We start from the raw sequence: 11091 nt of genomic DNA on the forward strand, positions 1-11091 counted from the left end.
TCAGAATCTTCTCAAAAGCAGTTCTTTTGACTTCGGTTTCATTCAAAATCTTTTGGAAAACACTTACCTATTTCAGCCCAATGGTTTGCTCCACGTTTTATCTTTTGTTCAGCTTGTGGTCTGATCCCCTGAAAACTGTCTTCCAAAAAGAGCTCCCACGAATATACTTCCATAAAGTTTCCTCTCTTAACTGTTAGGTAGTAACACAGCTGTTGAGTTCTTCAGCAGGAGAGTTAAATGGGGAATTAATTTAGAGAGACATTCCAGGTTTAAATCTCTGGTTTTGCTTGCCTGAAGTGTCGATTTTTATCCTGGGTTTTGCTGTAGCGTCACATCCATAGCCAAGCTTGGGAGCCATGCCTGGAGTGGTGAGAAAATCTGCCCTAGTGTGCTGTGTAATACATGATAGAGATGACCAATGTAAGCAATATATGAACAACTGGTATTTAATGAGCTTTTTGCTGTCAGGATGAACAAGACAAATAGAAAAATCACTCTATAGACAAATGGAAACTCCTAGGAGAGTGCAAAGGTCTTTAATAGTTTCTGTATCTCCTGGATGATCAGGTCTGAACTGCTATTCTTTGTATGTGTAGCTGTAGCAGTCAGTGGTATTTGTACCAATATATGTGTAAAAGGTTATAAAGAAGTAAAAATGACAAAGTGTCGGGGACAATTTGGAAGGTCACAAGTCTACCAACTCTGTCAGGTATTAGGTGATATCAAGGAATTCCTGACTGACGTATATTTGAAGAAGGTAGGAAAAACACCTCTTCAGATGGAGATGAGAATGATATTCCTTATATTCTGTTAAACAACCCTTTTTCAGTGTTATATCCAGAAGCCGAACTTTGAAGTTTGACAAGTAATTCTCACATCTATTTTTGCACTAAACTTTTCTGCCACTGATCTGTTGTGATGGATCAGAGGAAACCAACCAGTCTGTGCTGCTCCCAGGTGTGAATTTGGCTTCATGGTGTCCATTCCCACCCAGTGGGGACAGAGGTGTCGGGGGCAATTGCAGGGAAGCTGGAGGCTGACAGTAAGGGGTGGCAAAGGCTGTGTAAGAGATGGCTGGTCAGGCAATACCTTTTCATTGGGAAACAATCAGCAAAAGCAGTAACATGTTCTTTGTGCAAGGAATAAGAAGTAGAGGTACTTTTTGGTTCCTAGCAAGCCCTGGAGCACCACAGCTCCAAAAAAAAATGTTGCTAATTATCAACAAAGGGGACTTTAGTAGCAAACATTGGCACATACACTGTCAGCCAGAATTATTGAATTATTTAATGTGTAGAAAAGGTGCCTTGCTACGGTGTGTATGACAGGAACCGCGTGTCTATGGGCTGTAATGCACTCAGCTCATACATACTTTTTGTGGGAAGTATATGTTAGAGAGCTGGGCAGTGTGGAAAGAAAAATGGAATGACTATACTGGCAAAGAAAACCAAAAGGAGTATACGTAAATAGCAAATACTAATTTTCACATACAAACAGAAATAATTTAGAATACTCTCATGTGTCTGTAATAGAGTTATCCAACAACATAATGCTGCAGAAAGATCTGTGTCATTTCTAATCTGTGGAAAGGAGCCAGCTGGATACAAGCTTTAATTAATTATATATGCTGATTTAAACTATTAGAAATAGTTAAAAAAATACATTTATGAAAATGCAAAGCCATTTTCTGTTTAGGTTGCAATGAAATGAAAATGTGACCTGCCAATTAATTTGGAATACTGCTGTAGGAGTAGAATCCTGAAAGTATTAGTATTTCAGAATAAAATATTTCTCTAAATATTCAAAATGACAGTAGCTTCACTTTTGAATCATGTATTATCCCTGTCAATATAAATTTATTCATCTGTAGACTCGGTATTAACAGGAACATTTCAAACAAAGATAAATACTTGATAGAAAAAGCTTGCTTCTTAAAATGAGAAACACTATGTATTACATTTAGTTTGTCAGGGAAATTATGATAAATAATTCCTAGCTCAAAGCAGAAAAGTGTGATTAAGTGATTTGAACAACTAGTGGCAATATCCATCCTAATTACTTTCCCTGTGGTTGTATAAATATCTTCTGAAAGCGTAGCCTTGCTCATAGCGAAGCACAAATGTGATAATCAACACTTTCAGCCTGGGGCAGCAAAGACACCTCAGCAAACAGCCTGGGTCTTGAAGGCTGCAGCACAGGTTTTGTGCATGTATGTTCTTACTGCACATGGCAAGGAAATGCAAGTTTCGTTTTGTCCTTAGAGGAACCAAGTTTTCTTCTGGAGGGAATGATTTTAGAAGAGAGTCCTACAGTAGCAGGCAGCCTTTAAAAAGACTTTGCTTTCTCTTCCCCCCTCACAAAACAGCAGAAATGGCCATGTCAGTATCTTCAGGTTTAAAAATAATATTTCAAGCCAAAAAACAAAGGTGGAGAGAAGATCTTATTTTTTTTTTTCTAGAAAAACTTCAGGGATAAACACTGTGGAGGTTGGAAGAGCTATTGTAGATGATGAACAAGGCTGGCACAACAAAAAATGAGTGCACAGTGCCCCTGAATAAATTTATGGTGGAAATTAGGAAGAACTATGAATGGAATTAGGATCTGGAGTGGCCATTTACAGGAGCAGAGGGGACATGAGCACATTTGGTGTTAGGATGGATTTTATTATGCTCAGAGTTATGTGATGTGGTTGTCTGCAGTAGCTGATTGGATGACTCTGTTATGTCTGATGTGCTTTACCCCGTCCTTTCAGAGATTCATTCCACCCAAAGAAAGCAGCTGCCTTGGGAGACGTAAGCCAGGAGACAGTGACAATCTTTTAGCCAGGTTGAACTTAATGATCACAACTGTAATGAGGCTTTGAGTTTAATCTGGTACACGATAGGTAAAGGATGACATGATTTAAGCATCAAAGCCATGCCTGCCTTTTGTGACGGTGATTTGTTGGCAGGTGGGTTAGTATATCTCTTGTGAGGAAGACGTTTTTCATCCCTCTAGATAAAAAATAGATTTTGCAGCTGAGCATTGAAACCTTATCAAATTTGTAATCAGTAGTACATGTAATTAAATGCTGGAGATGTTTACGATTTAAGGACCCCACTGAAATCTTACATAGAAAAACTCATGCCTAAGAAGGTGGAAACACATTCTGCAGACTGTGTTATGGTGCTGGTCAGATAAGACAGCTATAGCATATAGCTCTCTAGCTCCTATAAGTCTTTCATATTTTAGAGTTTTTGAACATCTTTCTTGGCACTAAAACAGGTGTCTGACTTGCTTCCTATTTCTAGGATTTTATCTGATATTAAGACAGAACCTTAACTGAAAGGTTTTGGGCAGAAAGTCTGATAATAAGTGCTCTTCTTTCTTGTGTAAGAGAAATGTATTTTGGAACATCTTCACTGTCGGTGGATACCTAATGGCAGATGGTAGTTCATCTCTTTTTCTAGATGGAGAAGAGAAGGAACAGAGTGAGCATAGGAACTCATCAGTTTCTTTTTAGCTTCTTAGGTCCCAAAATATTCACTCAGTTTCATTCTGGACTTTGCCATGTATGTTTAGGTACTCTTAAATTTCTATTGACACAAAACTGCATTATGTGGCTGACAAAATGTTGTGAGAGCTGTGTGATATTCACACAGGATTCACTAAGAATTAAGGCTTAACAGCATAGCTTAACAGAACTTAAAACATTAAAAATCCTTGCTTGCTTTCCCATAATGTCACATTTCATTGAAGGGTGTGCAGAAAAAAGTACTGCAAGACTATGTTCTAATATTAATGTTACTGAAAGTTCATACTTTTCCTCCCCAGGTACCTAAAGTTTGACATCTAATCTGGATTTAATATTAAGACACATTTTCAAAATTAGTTTCTAATTTAGATATCTAACAGTGAACATCCACCACGCAGTCAGGACTAATCAGAACTGCAGCTTTCACCTAAAAAAACCCCAACTTTTCAAGGAACTGCTCTAATTTAGCAGTTAAAGATAATTTGTGGATGGTGAAATACTCCGTGCCCATTATTTTTTTTCTCTGAGGGTGATAATGTTATTTTAAGTAGAAAATTCGTTTGCAGTCCCTTACAAAAGATGATTTTTGACAGCTGATAATGGGAGTTGATAATGAAAATCAATTGCATATGTTTTTATGAGTTAATTTCCACTGCAGCTTGTGAGGATGAACAGGTTGCTATTATTCATTGATCCATAAGAACATACATTTTCCTCCCCTGTGGCCTGTAGTCTTCAGGGGAAACTGAGCTCCTGCCTACGCTGCTGTAAATCCACTTTAATGCTCCTGATGGGAAAGAGCTTCTGAGGGAAAGAGTTCTCCCCAACTCTTTTTTAGTACATTGTCCACCTAATGTTATGTTTTCCCAGGGTTGTTTATTTGTTTGGTCAAGTACTGGCCTGCTGTAGTTTTTATTTTATTTCACACTGTTTGTTTTCTTTCATACCAGATCGTTAACTTTGCTTCAGGATTTTTTTCTTTGTGTGGTCCTTGGCTTTAACTTCAAGTTTCACAACATAAATCCCGTTTTTATCTCCTCAGTGCATTTCGAGATCTGCATAGTTAAATGGAATGAGGAAATAAGATGTCAGTGCAAAGAGCTATATTGACCTTTACACTTTGGTTTTTTTCTTCTGAAAAACAGTTTTCATCACGGTATCCATCCCCAGAACCTAGCACAGTAGATTCTCTGTGCTTGGTTATTGACTTGTTGATGTTTCTGCAATGAAATCTTCACGCTTGAAAGGCAGTGCAAAATTAATTAGTATCTGTGAAGGGAGGAAGCAGAGCTATTAAGGAAATAATTTTTAAAACTCTTGGTGAATCTGTATTCTATTAATTGGAAAGAAAAAGCCTACAGAAAAATGTGATTCCAAGGAATGAGATGCTGTGAAATAGAGCTTGAAGGTACTAAGTTGACGCTTGTGATATCATTATCTAATAAGAGGTCTAGAGACAAGGGTGTGTAGTGAAAGGACAAAGGATAATGGCTTTAAACTGATGGAGGACAGGGTTAGATTGGATTTTAGGGAGAAATTCTACCCTATGAGGGTGGTGAGGCACTGAAGAGGTTGCCCAGAGAAGCTGTGGCTGCCCCATCCCTGAAAGTGTTTAAGCCTGGTTGGATGGAGCTCTGAGCAACCTGGTTTGGTAGAAGTTGTCCCTGTGCATGGCAGGGGATTGGAAAGAGATGATCTTTAAGGTCCCTTCCAACATAAACAGTTAATGGTCATCCTCATTCTCAGTAGCTGTAGGAGGAAGAAAAGAATTGAACCGGTGAACTCTTTGTTCCTTGCAATGGTGAGCAAGATTTCTTAGTGAAGTTGCAAGTCCATGGAAATTTTTGTTTCCATTTGCTTGATCACCTTCCTCTGAGTGCCCCTTAAGCCACAAAATAATTTTGATTTTAATGTAGAGATTTAAACTTCGTTTCAGATACATCATAACACATCATAACTCTCAGAATTCCTTTCCGCCTTGAAGTTATGGTAATTTTCTCTTGAGAAAGGAATGGCATAATTTGAATTCCAGCGTGTGACACTCTGAAGTAATGTTGCATGGTAGATTACTCCTATATGCATTTAACAAAGTTGTCAGATATCACACATCCTGGGAGAGAGGCTATAATGGGAAGGTTGCAGATGGTAGCCTATTAAAATATATTCTTTAGCAAGCTTGACTGGCCAATGAAACTGAGCCAGTCAATGTGCTCTGAGAGAGATCTTCTTGCTGAAGTTATTTACCTTCACAAGCACAAAGCAGCGAGAGAAAGTAGGTTATACCCACCTCTTGAAAAGGAAGACATGTACAGGGCTTTTGTAAACTCATACCTGCCCTGGATGATGCATGTAGTCCCTGAGATAAGTGCAGTTATAATAAATGGAACAGCACATTTCACAGTGCAGGGGCAGGTATTGCAACATCTACTTTTTAGGTGCCCTTTGCCTGCCAGAACTCAGCCCAGAGCAGTGAGTTTATATTTTGCTGTGTAACCTGTAGGCAGAGGGAACCTGAGGGAGAGGACCCCAATTCGTAGCCCAAGGAAGAAAGAACTGTATAAAGTAAACAGAAGACTATATATATATATTTCTATAAGTGTTTAATTAGGTTTTATGATAAAGAAAATGAAGGGTGGTTTGTCCACTCCTTTTTTTTTTTTTTTTTAATGAAACATTGAACATGTAGTGATTATTCGCTAGAAAAATATGATTAGTCTTCAATGACCATGAAATTGCCATGCATTCCCTTTCAACATCTCTGGCACTTTCAGTTCCTCTAATCAATGTCGTGCTGACTAGTCTCACATTGGCAGGAGGTGAGAAAACACCCTTGAAATAAGAATCATTCTTCTCTGTTGAGCACCAGGATTTGCATTTGAAATCAGGCTAATGATACAGATAGCTAGGAGTTGCTTTTATTGGGTGGTGAAATGAATATTATTTGATTTTAGTTCCATCCAGCCCTTTGTGCAAAGCCTAATTGAGGGGTTTTGATCAGACAAGTAGTGGTCAAGATTGCTCAAGGTCTATCCTGAAAATGCTTCTCACTGTCCTCAGCTTTCCAGTTGCACTTCCACCTAACCAGGGAAGGAAATTGGAATATGGAAATGTGATTATATCTTCATTGTATTGTTTTATAAAAGATGGGTGGCAGGGTGGCCCTGATGTATTAAATTAATTTACAAATAGATCTGAATGAAACTTTGAATGTACAAGTTGTCTGGCCTTGCCAGAGGTAATCCAGTAAACTTTCCAGTGGCTGAGTAGATGACCTCATATTTTCCCAGTATTTATGTGTTGGTTGTCTCTGTCCTCCAATAGGTTCCAAGCGGCTTCAGAGAGTTCTGCTTTGAGCAGACACAACCAGACTGTTATTTCCCATGTTAATAAAATGTTAAATTGTTTCATTAACACAATACTGAGTTTAGAATATCCCACGGAATAGGCTGTTCTATCAGCTCACTTTCAGTATTGTATTAACAGTGTCTCTAAAGCCCTCAATCCTGTGGTGCTCAGGACTCAGAAGCCCAGCACTGTGATTCTCAAAAGACCATTTCCATGTGCTGCATTAAGTACTGTGGATACCTTTGTTGTCAAATACATTTGCTGGTAGGGAAAGGGAAATGATTTGGGTCTGAGAGAGAGCAAACATTCCTAACCTTTGGATATATATTACCTTGGACTTTTTAAATCACTCTCAGTCTCGCTTCCTCACTCAGAAATAACTCTTTTTTTTGTGGGTTTTTTTTTACTTTGGGTGAAAATGTTAAGAAGAGGCTAAGGGTAACAGCACTGTTGAGCAGAATTTTCTGACTGACCATCTTGAGAAACTCCACGTGGAACACGAGGCAAAACATTTCTGTAGCCGAGCGTAATTCCTGGTGGATTTGTGAGTGATACACAGTAATCTAATCTGGAGCTTTCTGCAGCCCCTGAAGTTTCCTGAGGTGCACAGCACAGTTGGTCTGTTGTGTTTAATTACAAATAAATTCAGCTGAGAGGGCTTTTTTATTGGTTTATTTTGTTTTAGCTACTTTTAATGTGTTAAACTGATTCAAGTAGATGTTTGGCTGGATAAGCCTGTGATGATTTGATTTCTAGTTTTATAACAAAACTGGGACACGAGTTGAGGGCTTGCTTGAAGTTTATTCCTCAGTGAATAATTCACTAGGTAAGTGTTTGATGAGAAAAGACCTGTACAAGATAATACCACCAATTTTTTACCAAATCGCTCCACAATGTGATGGCCTCATTCATTTCTAAATTCTTACCATAGGGTATGTTTAGGGTGGAGTCTATTCATGGAAATGCAGAAAATGCAGAACTTTTTTCTCCTTGACTGGAAGACACAACTCCATAATTTATGCTCCAAACAGATTTCTATTTTATTTTTTCACCATTGACAGCAAGACTGATAAATATCACTCCCTAAAAGGGAATTTTTTAAAATTTAACAAGTAGAGGTAACTTGTACCGCAGAGTTTTAAAAAGAATTATCTAAAGCATTTTCTACCATGTCTACTTCTGAATAAAGCTTGGGAAAATTACGAAGGTGTAACTGCCCAAAGGAAAGCTAGGCCAGTGCTAATATTTAAAGAGAAGATCACTCAGGCATATGTAAATATATATCAATACAGGTGAATTACGGAAAAACTTAACTCTTTTAATGAATATTACCTTTCAAAGTTCCAGATATCACGCCTGATAAATTATAAACAAGATTCACCAAGATTCACTTGGCACTTCTGTTAGAAAGTCCCTTTACAGATGCCTTATTTTTGTTCCATATGAGTTGTTTGAAATATATTTTTGCATGATTATATACATTTATAGAGAAGTTAAGCAATATTAGATGCTTTATCTGGTAGAAAGAAATTTTAAACCTCAGACCAGTATGGTGAACTTCTAAACTCAGGTTTGATTTTGCTGCTGAAGAGGGGGAAAGTCCTTGCCACAGAGGTATCTAACACAGGCAAAATGTTGTCAGGGTCTCTAAATGGCAGGATACAAACTCAAAGAAGAAGATTCTTGTGAGCTATTGGGTACCAGGAAGCTCTCTGTGGTTTGCAAAACCCTTCAGCCGTGCCTTATGAAAGCTTGGAAAATATCACCATTCCTACACTGTTTCCTACACTGTTGTGTTTGCTGCTGATCCCTGTTCGAGACATTGGGTAGCACAGCAGGCAGAGCTTTCATAACCTGCCTGTTCTTACACAGATCACTTTCTGAGCTGCGATACAAGAGCATCCACCCCACCTGTTATGCACTGAGTGCAGAGTGCTTAGAATTCATGACCAAAAGCCACTGGTTCTTTAGCTTAAGAGGATTTCTTGGAGCATTGAGTTCTGCACCGTTAGTTTGTATTGTCTTATGATGGTCAGAAATTGCTTTGAAAAATTGGTTTCTGGATGGTTAGGTTTTCTTATGACCCCGTTTTGACTTCTCACCTTCAGATAAACAGTGTTGGGAGAACAAGGGTTTGCCCATTCAGAGCTGACTGTGTAAATCAGGTATATATTCAGTGAGATTAAAATGAAGAAATAATGTTTTCTGTGAGGACTTTCTGATGAAAAGCTGAATGTCTCAAAGGGTAAAATTGCCAGCAAATACAATTTCATTTCTGCTCAGTGTGTTTTCTGGGGGAAAAAAAGGTAATTCTGGAGAAGTCACTGATATGTCTAAATGATTTTGGGAATGCATGCTTTGAGACTCTTTAAAAAAAAAATCTTTTCCCCTTCAGCTTATGAGCCTTTGATATATTCTTACTGCATTTGAGTTACAGTAGAATTAATGACTTGATCTTAGATTTACTATTATTTATTTCCTGCCATGAGCTGCTAAAAACAAGCAATGCAAAAAATCCCATAGTAACTAACAAATTCATAAATGCGAGGGCACGTCCAGGAGATTTTTATTTGCAGACCAAAATCCCAGAATTTATAGAGTCTGTCTTAGTTACTATTGTGAAGAAGGGGGAAAAAAAGCCCCTGTGAACTCTATTAAAAAGATTGATGTATGGCTGCGAGAGCTCTTGACAATTGAAATGTCTCTCTGAAGTGTTGTTTAACATATGTATGGCAAAAGAAATGCAGGGAAAGGAACCAAATTTTCTTGTGAATTTTTGAAGCACTTCGAGCCTAGCGAAGTAATAAATGGTTGAAACACAAATTCTATGCAGCTGAGAAAGCAAAACATTACAATTTTACAAAGCAAGAATTCATACCAGGAAACAAACTCAAAATGGTTTCCCAGGTATTTGAGCTGTAGGTTTGCTATGTGGCCGTGGTAGTGGGGTCTGGTCATGGTGCTCTGTTCTCTTGTTGAGTCACCGATGGGACAAGACTTTTCTGTTTTGAGCTTTCAATCTGACACGTTACCTTCCTGTGGCATGCATGTTCCAGTAAATGTCCTTTTAAAGAAAAAGTTCTCCTTCTCCTCCTTAAGTTGAAATATTCCTTACTGGATGAGACTGGCAAGCCTGTGGACACTCTCTAATACTGGGAATCATTGGAAACAGTTTTGTCCCTGAAAAAAGTTTGCAATATGTAACATATTCACTGTTGATTTAAATTTTGTATAACACCAGCTGCTTAGGTCAAAGCAGTGCTTTCTGAACACTGTGGTGACATGATACTACCTGGTAAGTTATTCCTCTTCCTCTCAGATATTTACACCTTTCAGGCAGGCTGTTACTTTTTCCTTTGCTGTCATTTAGATGGATATGGAGTACTTTGTTCTCCTACACACATTAACATTCCTGATAACGTTAGTGGAAGCTTGAGGTCCTCAGTAGCACAACAGACAAGTTAATGTTCAATTTTTCTGTGTAAATGAATCCTCTCTGATCTCCAGTGGTTTCATTTGTCTTTACTGTATACAGTTTACCATTACATTTCAGAACCTGAATTGTCTTGCAGTTACATATCACTTCTGAATCTGTTTTCTATGGCAGGAGCAAGCAGCCAAAAATCTTTGCATGGACATGTGTTTCCCCTATATTGTAATTTTTATTTGCTGGTATCTAGTCTGTCTTTTCTTATATATATAATTTATATAGGGAGAGAGAGTTCTGCTTCTATTTTCAAACTCTGTATTATCCAGACGGTTTTAACTTAAGAAGCATTTTGAGAGACTTAAAAGTTGCGGGTTTGCATTTATAAAAAGAAGAGACTTTGTTAAAAACATTTTAATAATTCTTTTTAAAAACTGTGTTCTCTTCTAATTGTGATTGCAGAACCTCCTAGTTTTTAGAACTTTTTTCTCAGCAGCACTAGATCATAACGTTACAGTCCAAAACAGAGCAGTTTTAACAGGTTGTGTTTGTAACTCCTTACATATTTGTTGCTCTTCTTTATTTTCTTAAAATGTTGTGACTTAAAATAATACCTGGGTGCTTCAGTTTCAGTTCATCTATCAGGTCACTTTTACACATTGTAGGTACATTGTGAGTCCCTTCCCATTCCAAGCACCAGCTATGTTAGAAAACACTGGAAATATTTTGAGTCAGAATTGTCAAAATATTTAGGACCCCAAAGACCACTACTACCTCTTCTTGTGTAGAAATAATGTTTTACTGATGG

The 11091-nt window shown here is 37.9% G+C and overlaps 1 long non-coding RNA gene across 1 annotated transcript; it reads right to left on the reverse strand.

Annotated features, from left to right (window-relative positions):
• Positions 1-3352: 3352 nt before the first annotated feature.
• Positions 3353-10252, reverse strand: LOC114057721. Its single transcript, XR_003571290.1, has 4 exons — positions 10149-10252; positions 9889-10036; positions 4623-4780; positions 3353-3442 (listed from the first exon to the last, which is right to left on the reverse strand). It is a non-coding gene; the product is annotated as an uncharacterized LOC114057721 (long non-coding RNA).
• Between the last annotated feature and the right edge of the window lie 839 nt (positions 10253-11091).

Source organism: Empidonax traillii, unplaced genomic scaffold (genome assembly GCF_003031625.1).
Source record: "Empidonax traillii isolate 1590-97213 ecotype Southwest subspecies unplaced genomic scaffold, ASM303162v1 scaffold143:size1492093, whole genome shotgun sequence".
NCBI classification, from domain to species: domain Eukaryota; kingdom Metazoa; phylum Chordata; class Aves; order Passeriformes; family Tyrannidae; genus Empidonax; species Empidonax traillii.